Source organism: Urocitellus parryii, chromosome 7, assembly GCF_045843805.1.
Source record: "Urocitellus parryii isolate mUroPar1 chromosome 7, mUroPar1.hap1, whole genome shotgun sequence".
Lineage (NCBI taxonomy): Eukaryota > Metazoa > Chordata > Mammalia > Rodentia > Sciuridae > Urocitellus > Urocitellus parryii.
This window is the reverse complement of record NC_135537.1, coordinates 148,135,706-148,149,533: the sequence shown is the minus strand read 5'-3', so window position 1 is coordinate 148,149,533 and position 13,828 is coordinate 148,135,706.

Genomic DNA, 13,828 nt, shown 5'->3' with positions numbered 1-13,828 from the left:
GCAGGCAGTGGCTCCTCCCCCACACACACACTCTGAGCCCTGCATCATTTTAGTCTCTACTTTTCATCTTGTTGTGTTTCTTTGATTTATTTGCATTTTCTACTTGCCTCCTATTATCCTTTCAATGTCCCCAGTCTTTCCTGTCTTGTCTGCCAATATGAAGTCTTATTTTCCCCATCAGATTATTCACGTCTGGAGGGCCAGGATGGCTATGTGCCTCATTTGTTTCATGACAACATATATCACATGTCTGGGTCACTTTTCTTTACTTCCCCCTGAATTGCCGACTGAAGCAGGGCATCCTATCACCGAACTACGCCCTCAACTTAGGGCCTCACTAAGTCACCCAGGGTAGCTTCAAATTTGAGATCCTCCTGCCTCAGCTTCTGGAGCAGCTGGAATTGCACTGTGCCAGGCTGGTTCTCACTTCTCAGTGTGGTTTTAATTTGCATTTCCCTAAGGATTAGTAATGCTGAGCATTTCTTAATGAGTCTGTTATAGTTTCGTATATCTTCTTCTGAGAAATTTCTGTTCATGTCCTTTGTCCATTTTTTTAAAAGGGTTATTTGTCTTTTTGCTGTTGAGTTGTTTGAATTTCCTGTGGATGGTTGGATAAATACAATGAGGCCTATATACACAATGGAATACTATTCAGCTTTTAAAAAGAAGGAAATTCTGTCATTTGTGACAACATAGATGAACCTGGAGGATATTATACCAAGCTGAATAAGCTGGGCACAGAAAGACATACCACATGACTTCATGTGGAATCTAAAAAAGATGAACTCAGAAGTAAAGAGTAGAATGTTGGTCACCAGAGGCTGGGGGGGTGGGGGGCGGCTGGAGGACAGACTGGGGAGATTATTGGTCAAAGGGTACAAAGCATCAGGCAGAATAATTTTTGAGATCTATCACACAGCAGAGTGACTATGGTCATTAATAACATATGCCATATTTCAAAATAAGTAAATTTCAAGCTTCTCCCCACAAAGAAATGATAAGCAAGGCAAGTGGTAGATTTGCCAAATAGCTTGATTCAGTCATCCCTCATTGTATACCTGCGTTAAATATCACATTTTACTCAATGTATACAATTAGGATTTTTCAGTTAAGAACAATATTAATTTTGGTGCTGGGTAATGGTGGTGTGTGCCTATAATCCCAACCACTGGGAGGCTGAGGCAGGAGGATCAAAAATTGGAGGTCAGCCTGCCTGGGCAATTTAGCAAGAACCTGTCTCAAAAAAATAAAAAGTACTGGGGATGGAGCTCATCGGCAGAGCACTTGACTAGCACGTGTGAAGCCCCGAGTTAATCACTAGAACTGCAAAATGATAATAAGATTAATTTTGGAATGGGAATGGGGCTTAGGGGTAGAGCACTTGCCTGGTGTTCATGAGGCCCGGGGTTTGATCTCAAACTGAAAAAATATATATTCATTTTTAAAGAACTTCACAAAAGAAAGAATTCTGGGGCAGAATGCTACATGGGTGTATGTTCGCTGGTTTATTAGGACTCTTAGAACATGGAATCCCCCCCAAACATAAGCTTTGCCCATGAGACTTTGGAACTTGGATATGTGCGAATTTGTTGCTCTGACTTCTCTTTTGTTTTGTCTTTTCACTTACAAAGATTTTTCCAGGGTCCTTTCCCATTCTACCCATTCCTAAATCACTTTATTGAGATTAGCTGTGGTGTAAATCTAGCAGGAGGAGATGATTCACTTGTTTTTCATCCAAAGGTCAAAAGCTGGAAATTAAATCCCCATAAAGGGGATTTATTGGCCTGCTGTGGTCAGTATGCAATGAAGATCATTTTGCGTAAGTAATGTGCGCCTGGGTGGACCCGCGCGTGGCACTGATCACCTCACAGCACAGGTCCTTTGCCCCAGTTTTTCATGTAAGGCTCTGGGTTTAGAGAGGTATTGAAGTTAGGCGACGGAGTGTAGTTGTGTAAAGTCAGGCTTTGATATTGTTTTAAAATTTCAAAATGCAGTGACAGATTTTTGGGCATGGGAATCCCACCTGTCATTGCCATGGTGGGCAGGGACTGCTGCTCGATGCTCGAAGACAACTCCAAACAGTGAATCTTGAAGGCAATCTATGTTGCAGTTAGCTGAGCTCAGGATAGGGCATATTGGAAAGAGGAGAGTTTCTCCGCCTTCTTTTTGGCCCACGGTGCAGGTGGTTTGTCCCTCTGTCTCAGCAGCCACCTCCGTCTCAGCAGCCACCTCTTGGACTCGACTATCAGGGAAATGCGTCATCTTCATTTTGTCCCCATTTACCCCAAAGATCAATCAACAGAAATAGGAGAGTCCCCACATTCACCCCTTTCAAAACGATCCCTCTTTAAAATACAGAACATCCAGTCCTGTCACTTAGCCTAAGGATGTTGGGACACACACAAAACAGCCAGCAAGTAACTCTTCATGAGGAACTTTCTGGGAGCCTGATGCTCACCCACATTTCCAAAAGACAGAAGTCGCTCTCCATCTGATGGGGGAAAGGCTTAAACAGGTACTTCAAAATACGTGAAGTCCAGCAAGTTTAATTAAAATGAGTTAAAAACAGGAGAGATGAAAAAGAAGAACTGACAGGCTCTTTCACTGAAGGGAGCTTGCATTTTAAAATGCAGAGGGCCACCCTCCTTCCAGCCAAGAATAAATTGGAAACTATTTTAATTGACACGGATACTGCAATTCAACTGTTACTAGAAAGACAGATTAGTTGATTGATTTGCATTTTAATAAAACTAATACTTTACATTTTGGTAGCTAATGCTGATTTTTAAATGAGTTGAGAACAGTTATCAAGAGTTTCAATCCTGAGCCCTTTTTCAGTGTTGACTGAAGCATTCCTCTCTTTTGTGTGGAGTTTGCTGATTTTATTTTTGCCCAGCTGACTGCTTCACACACCCTGCTCAAACCACAGGCCTCCAAGATCTACAGGGACAGGGGCTACCCTCAGCCGAGCCGGGGACCCAGATGGAGGATGCGCCCTACACACAGGCGAGGCAGAAAGGCTGGCTTCTTGTCTTACTTTATTTTTACTTTAAAAATTACAGACTGGTGGAAAAAACCAAAAATAATCCCACTTGTTATTCTCCTATTAGTGCTTCGCCATCCTCTGCCAGGTATAGGCACGATCAGAGCAGAGAGTCCTGGTGAGTCCCGTGGGGAGAAGACTGGGAGCAGTTAGGTAGAGGCTGGAGGGGGGAGGGGGGCTCGTTGATGGTTATGGGTGATTTTGCAGGCTGGGATTGAACCCAGGGCCTTGCATGCTAGCATGCACTCCCCCCATCACTGTAACTCCCAGCCCCTATACCTGGTTTTCACTTTTGGCTTATTTGAAAAATTTGAACTACCCTTTTAGAAACAATAAAAACAGAATAACACAGGGTTGGGCTCCGTGTTCAGCATGCAAAAGGCCCTGGGGTCAGTCCCAGCACTGCAAAAACGAAGAAACCATAAAAACAAAATACCCTTGCAGCCATGCCTGCCCCTCCCACTCCCGTCACACTCATGGCACATGGGTGCTGCCAATGGACATGGCACTCTGCGGTTTAATATCAGTAGCACAGTGAAAGACAAACCACGAGGCAGACATATCAGATACATTGTGTCCAGACACCATATTGCAATTGCTAATAATTCCATTCAGAGGACATATCACCAATGTTTAACCAAATCCCCCTGTTGCTGAACATTTGAATTATTTTCAGATTTTTGCTGTCATCATTAATGCTACAGGGAAACATTTGTGCATTAAAGCTTATTTATTGCATTTCTTGAAACTTGGTGGGTGTGTAGGGGCCCTGGGTTCAATCCTCAGCACCACATAAAAATCAATAAAATAAAGATATTGTGTCCAACTACAACTAAAAAAATTTTTTAAATAAAAATAAATGTTTTTAGTTGTACACGGACGTAATATCTTTATTTCTTTATTTTTATGTGGTGCTGGGGTCGAACCCAGTGCTCCACACGTGCTAGGCAAGCGCTCCACCACTGAGCTACAGCCCCTGCCCGAGTCTCAATATTCCTAAGGCCCGTATCGTCGTGCTTGTTCTGGGTTCTCTGCATTTGCCTGGGCAGGCAGCTCCGCAACCGAGGTTGTCAGGAAGCAGAGAGGAGACGGGTCTGGGTTTTGATCCAAGGGTTTATTTCTTGCTCCCCAGGGAACCCTTCAAATCAGCATCCTCCTGTGGGAGGATTAAAGAGCTGCCTGTGCTGAGCTTTGAGATGCTCCACTGAGAGACGGTGGATAAATGGAAAGTGACACCATCATCCCCGTCCCTGGCCCCCAGACTTCCGGCTGCTAGATCGCCTATAATTTGCTTTCCTTTCCATTCTCTGGTTTTAACACCTCCGTCCTAGGGATTCCCAGGCAGGTTTCCCTCATCTCGGAGGACTTAAAGAGTTCCTCTGGGCGGTTCTGTGCTTTGCATTTGGTGTATAGACATTTCTGTCAAGGTCACTATCCGGGACCCATTATTGAACATCATTTGGAAGGCCTAAGTGTCAGTAGAGGTCCCTGGGAAAGCGAGTAGCCTAGCAGACTGGCATCCCCAGTTTAGGAAAACGGCTTCCGTCCCAGGAGGACACAGGGGGACCCTGCAGGATGCTGGAACGGGGCAGGAGCGTGTGGTGAGACCCCCAAAGTAAGGAAGCAAAAGCAAAAGTAGACAAATGGATTAAACTGAAAAGCTTCTGCACAGCAAAGGAAACAACAGGGTGAAGAGACAACCTGGAGGGGTTTGTTTGGTTGGTTTTGAGATGGGATTTCACCATGGACTTAACTCCTGGGCCCAAGTGATCTCCTTCCTCCCAAGTAGCTGGGACTGGGGGAACAAACCAACACATGCCACCAGGACTCAATATCTAGAATACATAAGGCACTTAATAGCAATAATTATGATCTGATTGAAAAATGGGTGTGTGTAGCTCTGTGGTAGAGCAAGGGCTTAGCGTGTCTGAGGCCCTGGGTTCTATCAACAACACACACATGCAAAATGAAGGCAGTAGACCTCAGCAGGCATTTCTCAAGAAAGAACATGCAGATGGCCAACAGTCATGAAAAATGCTCAACTCATCAGGGAAGCGCAAACCAAAACCGCCATGAGATGCCACCTCCTCCAGGTAGATCTGTTAGAAAGAGGTGACAGTGTGGTGGGGATGTGGAGAAAGGGAGCCCTGGCCTCTGGCTGGGGAGAATGAAATTAGGATAGCCATTGTAGAAGAGTATGGAGCTTCCTCTAAAAATGGAAAATAAAATCCCCATCTGGTGTACATCCAAAGGAGGGGAAAGCAGCATCCAGGAAGCCAGCTGCCCTCTGGGTTCCTTGCCGTTCTACTCAGCCAACTGTGGAGTCAACAGAAGTGCCCTCAACAGAAGACTGGTGGACAACGTGTTCATGTTCAAGTCCAGTGGAACACTATTCAGTCATAAAAAGGACAAAACCCTGTCACTTGTGACAACATGGATGAAGCTGAAGGCCCTTGTGTTAAGTAAAAGTAGCCAGACACAGAAACACAAGGACCACGTGACCTCTCTCATGGGAATCTGTAAAAGCCCACCCCATGGAAGCTGGGGACAGAAGCTGGCTGAAGAGGCTGGAAGGGCGGGGGAAGGAGGGACAGAGAGAGGTTCCAGCAACTGATGCCAAGTCACAGGAGCAAGAAATTCCCCTGAGCTCTTGCTCTAGAGGGTCACTGGTGATGACGGGAGGGCACTGTGGATGGCAAAAAGCCACAAGGATTTTGAATGTTTTCACCACAAAGAAATGAGGCACGTTTGGGAAGAGAGTTGTTCCCCATGATTTGAAAGTTCCACCCCCGTGAACAGAAGCACCTCACGACGCCCCGCGGGTGTGGACAAATCCTATGTGTCAATGGAGAGAAAGGTCAATTAAAGCAGAATCACTGAAAGGTACAAAAAGAAGTTCCTTTTCGAGGTCGAGGCTCCCAGGTCACACGCCCGCTGGCCCCTCCCCAGACGCTGATGTCCTTCCTGTGACCCTTTCACCCAGAGGAAGCTGAGCGGGGCTTAAGCCGAAGGTGACACTCCTTATGGACCTTGGTTCTGTTCCCCAGGACGGAGCAGTCACTCCAGGTGGAACGTTGATGCCAGGATCGGTGTCACCCCTGGGCCAGGCTCAGCCTGGGAGACTGGTCCAAACCTCATCCCAAACCATGAGCCTCGTTCCCCGCGTCTCCGCCGGTGCCTCTGCTGTCGCACGCCCGGGGTGGGGGTGGGGTGGGGGTGGGGTGGGGTGCTGCTGGAATTCAACGGAGCTGGTCCCCGGGAGCAGCTAAACTTCTCTCTTCCTCCTCTGCCTCCTCTTACTTCCTCTTTCTCCATAACATTCCAAAAATAATTGCCACTGATCTGGCGAGTCCATTAACTCATTGTCCCCTCGGCGCGGGTCCAGGCCGCGGCCCGTGCGCACAGGTCAACGTGTCCGGCTCCGCGGCGGCCCTGCTCTGGCCCCTGCTCCTGGTGTCGGTGGATTTCCTTTCCCGCACCTTCCTTGCGGGTGCGTGGGGCTTCCCAGCAGGTCACTGCCTCAGCGGCATTGGTATTCCTGAGAAGTTGGCTGGGTTTATTCCCCTGGTTCGGGGTCCTCGCAGTTCATTTGCTCAAGGACACTGAATTCTCAGGAAAGAAAATTTAAAAGAATGTGGGAGGAAAACAAGAAAGCCCACCCCAATCACTGATAGGAGAGGAGAAGAATGTCAGGTCCCCAGCAGACAATGGGACAGTGACACAGAAGCAGCCTGCCGCCTTCCACCCTCTCTTAGACAGGATTGGTGACACAGGAGTGTCACCCCCCCCCCCCCCCCTCAGGCCGCAGCAGAGCCCGCAGCTGCTTCTCTTTGCGATTTGCCTTTCCCAAGTTAGGTAGGTGCGTGTGATCCAGGGCCAGGTTCTGCTAGTCCTGGACAGGCCTCAGACATCTGGGTAGAGGACGGATATGAATGAAAGGAGGAGAAGTGGAGAGAATAAACCTGCTAGGGTGTCACCTCAGGGTCCTCCTTAGGAAGGTGAGCTAACCCAGTTTGGGGGTTACCCCTCCTCAACAGCTGTTTCTAGGCAAAGGCAGCTTCTGAGACTTGAGTTTAGCCCAGGTGTGAACTATTTGCCTGTTACTTACCCCACTTGACAGGCGCAGGCTGAGGCAGGCGACCCATCTCTAGGATGGCTGCTGCTGCCCTCCTCCTCTGCAGGTTCCGCATACTCTAACATGGGTCTTGCCAAAGCCACTGCAACGCTGGAGTTACCCCTGTTAGTCCTGCTGCTACTCCGGGAGACTGTGTGATTTGTTGCTGTTCTTGTTTCGCAGGGCTGGGGACTGAACCCAGGACACCTCGCATGCAAGGCAAGTCTTCTACTACTGATTTTGAACTTGACAAGGTCCTTCTGACTCTGGAAGCCCAAGTTCTGAACCTATTTTCAGGTGTGGCGTAACCTTTGCAAGGTTCAGGTTCCCCAAGGCAAGAGCTCAGCCCAGCAGGACAGCAGCAGTCCTGGTGCTCTGGGCACCCTTCCTAGGCTTTCAGCTCTGGCTCTGAGAGACCAGCCTCCAGGAATGCCAGATGCATTAGCATGCCGCTGTCCCTGGTACCCATCGCGAAGCAATTAGCCTGCTGCTCTGTAGTTTCCGTCTTTCCATGAAGAGTGCAACTCTAAGTCTTGGTTCCTTTGCCCGTGTGGCCAGTCACCTTCCTTTGTCCTGGGGGAGACCAGGGGAGGCCAGGAGGCACATGAGGGGCATGAGGACATCCAGACCAGAGCTCTCCCAGGGAACTTTCCAGGATGCTGGGATTGTGATCCTGTCGTTCTGGGCTACCCCATATGGCAGTCAGTAGCCAGGTGGGGCTTTCAGGCCCTTGCAGTGGCTAGTAGCTACGGTGCTGGACAGTTCAGCTCCATCTGGCTACTGCCCAACCTCCTGCAAGGCAGAGTGAACGTCACAGTCAAAACCAGGGTAAATGGTCAACAGATGGGGGAGTGGGACTCCAGCTTCCCCTGGGCTGCAGGTCCCTGCTGTTGCGCTACTGTGCTGTCCCAGCAGGCTCTGCTTTTGACCGAGATGGACCTGCATGTAGCTTGTCCCCACTGGCTTCTCAGCCCTAAGGCCTGGGCTAAGTGAAGGAGCCCTGACCTTCTCCTGAGGGATTAGGCTGGGAACTGACTCCCTGGTGGCGTGAAATTGTTTTCCAGTTTGACTCTTGTGTCCTTTAAAGTTGTAGCTCTGCACTTGGTTTGAAGAGCTAAATGTAAGGCTAATAGGGAACACTTTAAATGTGATAACTCCAAGTTCATATTGTTTGAAGAGATAAGCAGAAAGGGGCAGGTGCTTTTGAATCCACTTATCAGCGTGTTAGCAGCCTCCTCGCCCGGCCCCCCACCCAGGTGCTGTGATGTTCCCTGAGGATCTTGGAATTGGAGGCTCCCAGGCTGTGGGCCTCGCTTTCATCTGCTCACCTTGCTAAGGAGGTCAGGGCTTTGTTCCCTGCGGGAGCACGGGGAGGAAAGGGGACGCCCGCCGGGCTGGGCAGGGGGGCTGGTCTGGGGGGCAAGTCCCCCATGTTTGGAGGCCTCAATCCTTTGGAGTCCTGTGGAGAGTTTATGTTTTAAGGTCACATCCCAATCTTCAAGGAGGAGGGTGAGGGGACGAATGGAAGCCCTAGTTCTCGGTTATATAATTAAACCAAGATTTTCCTTCCTGGAGGAACAAAAAGAGGCCAAGGACGGCCTAATTGAAACCTCAGGATTGCTTCTCTGCGTGGCCTGAGCAAGTGGGCCAGCTCCAGCCCCCAGGAGCCAGAGGCCCCTGGTTTGGCCTCTGAGGGCCGCAGGCTGGAGGGTCTGTCTGGCAGGGAGCCTTTGGGTGCCTGTCTTTAGGGCAAACTCTTGTTCTCTGGCCCAAAGTCAGGCCCAGTGGTGGCCTCGTCTCTGTCACTGCCCACTCCTGTGGTCCTCACAGTTCTGTCTCCTCCCCGAAAACATCAGTGCCCGCAGCTCACACGGGCTGCTCTCAAGTGCCGCCAAAAGTGTGCGTCTCTTTATTTACAAGGATGTGAGCCAGGCTGCCTCTTCTGAAGTCGTTCATTACAAATAAGTGATGTTAAAACAGTGATGCTTTATTAATTGCGGATATGGCTGCTAATTAGAACCCAGGCGCGCGTTCTTTATACCTGTTTGTACACTTGCTCCCGAGCAAAGGGCTTCTCATCTCTCCTTGCCTCCTCCCCAACCCCAGAAGAGAATTTCAACTTTAAGACAAACAACTTCATTTACAAGTGTGTCTCTAATTAGCTGCAGAATTAGGAAAGCTGAGTTTTCCCCCATAGATCGGCTAAACCCTCGAGGGAGACTGGTGGAATAGAGAGAATCGCATTTCCAATTATTTTGTTGAATTGCTAATTTAGTTATTGTGCCTGGTGTAATTGTGATGGGTATTGGGTGTGCAATTCAATTTGTTTTAAATATTTGTGGGAAGGCTGATCAGTAATGGAGCTGACCTATTTTATGGCCCAAATTGAGAAAAAAAGACTAAAACACAACAGCCATAAAGATATAGTTTGTTTCCATTTTTATTTTGATCTCTCTCATCCCTCTTAAGACCATTGATGCAACAAAAGGATTAAATTAAAAGATGACAGCCCTTTGATCTTCTCCCTTTGAAAGCTTCTCGGTCCTTGGTGGTTTAATATGCAGATGTTTTAGGGTAGGGTTTCCATGCATTGCTGGGGGTAAGTTTCCGCCTCCCAAAATTGCATTTCTGGGTGCGCCTAGGAGTGACCTGGGGTGCTGGGCTTGGCAGCAGTTCGTCAAGCAGCAGGGGCAGCCTCTGCGGCACAGGGTGCACGGTCCTCGCAGCCACAGAGGATGGCGGAGCCCAGGACCTGTGTGAAGAGGCATTGTTCCTCCAAGTGACTCCTTACACAGGGGTGGGTGACCAGCACCCCCCGCTCAGGGGGTTTCTGTGCAAATGTCTGCTCCTTGTTGGGTTGAGCCTGCAAAGTTGTGACTAGGGTTAGGCATGAGGGTCCCTCCCTGCCAGCTACTCCAGCTACTCCAGCTACTCCAGCTGGAAGCTGAGCAGGAATTTCCCTCTTCAGCGGGTGTCTGCCTGGAGGGAGGATTCAGTTGACATTCCTACTATGGGTCTGGGCTTGGGGCAGGCCTGTGGCTTCCAGGAAGAGCAAGGGACAGGGCTCCACGGGGACTTGAGGTCATAGAAGTAGAGTACTCAGTTATTGTGCCAGGAGTCGTCATGGTCAAGGTTGCTTGCGGGTGTCCTGAGCCCTTCAATTTCAGCGCATCCCTGGGCCCTGCCCAGCCTCTCAGACACGCCCGGGCTGGGTTGGGCTGGATCAGAGGGTGGCAGAGCAGATTTTGAGGAAAAGGTAATAATAAAAATGGATCAGCGGAGCAGCTGTTGTCCTGAATTTGATTCTAAGAGGATTCCTTTTGTAACTCGATTAGCTTACAAAGGTGCCAGGGTCAATTTCTGTGCTTGACTGCTGAGTGGAAATGTAAGCTTCATTATTCTCAGGTAAGCAGGGCCTGCAGGAGGATCTTCAGACAGCTTCTTCTCCTTTAGCCAGCTTTTCAAGACAACTGGGAGGGAGCATTTGAGGGACACACTCCTGGTGCCGAGAAGGCCCTGGAGAGGAGCTGGGTGTGGAAGGAAGAGGCGGAGCGGAGCGGGTGGATGGGGCACTGCGGGGCATTGGCCTTGGTAGGTCGTGGTCCTGCCCCTTGCATTTATATTTGACAGCTTCAGCTTCCTTACTGGGGTTTAATTTACATACCATAAAATTCACCACCATAAACACACAGTTTGGCGCTTTTCAGCACATTTGTGGAGTGGTGCTGCCAGCAGGGCGCTGCACCTGTAGGACAGCCCATCACCTGGAGTTCCTCCGCTGGTTTGCAGTAAATCCCACTTCTGGGCCTGGGTTGTAACTTACCTGCTTCCTGTACTTGTAGATTTGCTCTTTATTTTTTAAACAACTTTATTTTGTTTTTTATTATTATTTTTTAATGTGGTGCTGGGGATCGAACCCAGTGCTTCACACATAGGATGCAGTGTTCTACCATTGAGCCACAACCCCAGCCCTAGATTTGCTTTTTCTCAATGTTTCATATAAAAATCGTACAATATGTCGTCTTGATCTGGCTTTAGTTTCAGATGAGGCTCGTCTGTGTTCCAGCATGTTTCTGGTAGTTGGGTCCCTTTTATTGCAGATGAGTCTCCCATCGCGTGGGTGATGCCCTGCTGCGTTCCTCACAGATGGACAAGTATTTGGATTTCTTCCGAATTGTGGCCATGATGTATAAAGCTGATAGAGTCTTCGTGAAACATGTTTGCAATTCTCTTGGATACATACGTTGGCATGGAACTGCTGGATATGTTAGTTAATGGCATTAAAATTTCTAAGAAATTGTGGAACCAATTCTGGGACCAGTGACTCACACCTGTAATTCCAGCAGCTCAGGAGGCTGAATAGGAGGATGGCAAGTTTGAGGCCAGCCTCCACAACTTGGTGAGGTCCTATACAACTTAGTGAGATCCTGTCTCAAAAAGGGCTGGGGATGTGGTTTAATGAGTAAGCCTGGGTTCAATTCCTTGTACAAAAAAAAAAAAAAAAAAAAGAAAGAAAGAAAGAAAGAAAGAAATTGCCAAACGTGCCACTGGCAATTGAGGTTCCGGTTTCTCCACATCCCTCCTAATACTTCTTGTCGTCTGTCTTCTGATGATAGCCATCCAGGTGGGGAATCTCATTGTGCCTTCAATTCCCATTTCCCTGATGACTAATGATGCTGAACATCTGCATCATGTTGGATTTCCAGACGCTTTTTATGCTACTGTTGAGATGATCATGTGGGTTTTATCCCTTACTCTATTAATATGGTGTATTCCATTAATTGATTTTGGATGTTAAACTAACTTTGTACTCCGGGGACAAATCCCTCTGGCTATGGTGTAATCTTATTTTTTTTTTTTTTATGTTGCTGGATTCCGTTTGCTAATATTTGCTAAGGAGTTTTGCATCTATGTTCATGAGATTCTGGTCTGTAGTTCTGTGATGTCTTTGTCTTTTGTGTCAGGATAACCCCGGCCTCATAGAATGGACCGAGTGTTCCCTCCCTGTCTCCTGAGCTGTGAGGAATGGTATTTCTTCTTTCAGTATTTGACAGGGTGGTCACCAGTGAAGCTTTCTGGGACCTGCCTTTTCTTCATGGGAAGATTTTTAATGCTTAATTTAACTTATTTAACGGTTTGGGTCTATTCAGATTTTGTTTCTTCTTGAGTCGGTTTTGGTAAATTTGTGTCTTTCTAGAAACTTCTTCTATCTAAATTGTCTAATCTGGTAGTATAAGGTGGTTCCTCATAATCTTTATCAGGTTGGTCCTTTATAATCCTTTTACTTTTGGTAGGGTCACTAGTTTTTCTTTTTCATTCCTGACTTTGGGAATCTGGGTCTTTTCCCTTTTCTTCTTGTTTGTTGATCTTTTTTAAAGAGCTAACTTTTGGTTTTATCAACATTTCTCTAATTTTACCGTTTTCTCTTTCATTAGTTTCCACTCTAATCTTTGTATTTTCCTTCCTTCTGCTTGCTTTGGATTGTTTGTTCTTTTTGTATCTTAGGGTAGAAATTTAAATTACTGATCCAGGTCCAGGCCAGTTATTATTGAACCTAGTTCTCCTTTCTATTGTCAATTTTTGCTTTGTGTATTTTGGGGATCTGTTGTTGGATGTGTGTACATTTATAATTGATATAGCTTTTACCATTATAAATGTTCCTCTTTGTCTCTAGTGATATTTAACATTTTTCCAATATCAATATAGCCCCTCCAACTCTTTTGGTTACAGTTTGCATAGTATTTGGTTTTCTGGACTTTTATTTTTATTTTTGTGTATGATTTTTTTTCTTGTACTTTATCTTTTAACCCATTTGTGTCTTTGAATTTAAAGTGTGTTTCTTGTAGACAGAATATGGTTGGATTTTCTTTTTTTTTAATCTAGTCTGACAGTCTCTGCCTATTCATTGGAATTAGTCATTTCAAATTTAACAAATGTATTTTCATTTGTTTGGTGCTGGGGATTGAACCCCAGGGTACTCTGTCACTGAGGTACATCCCTAGCCCTAGTTTTTAATTTTGAGATAGGATCTCACTAAGTTGCTGAGGCTGGGCTTGAATTTGGGATCCTCCTGCCTCGGCCTCCTGGTCACTGGGATTACAGGTGTGCCTGGCTTGGCTCTTACTTTTTAATGGGTCTTCTTGCTTTTCCTCTTCATGTGCTCAGGGGTTCACAATTTGTGCGGGTTGAGAGCTCAGTAAAACCCTCTGTGGCTGTCTCACTTCTCATTTCTGCTAACTTTCTGGGTAGGCTGCTGGTTTGTTGCTTAAGTCAGCCCCGATCACCACAGCAGGCTGGCTGGGCCTCCCTGGGTGTTTGCCCCTGATCTACTAGTTACTCCTAAGCACTGGGCATGGGATGTTGCTATCGATTCAGTTTCATCCGCGATCCCAGATTATAATTTTTTTTAGAGCTAGAAGAGAGTTCAGAGTCTTCTCCTTCTGCCCTGGGTAACCTCCCAGGGAAAGCAGGATTCCAGAAAGCCCTTGAGTTCCTCAGGTCCCCAGCGGGACAGGCTTGGAGGGCAGCCTTCTCAGCTGGCTGTTGCCCCCCAGTGGCACTTGTGTTTAGTGACCTTGTTAACTCAAGGCCTAGACAAGGCCTAGACCCTGTCCTCACCACGGGAAGGTTCTCTGACAATGCCCTGTGACGAAGGTACACCGGAGTGAGAA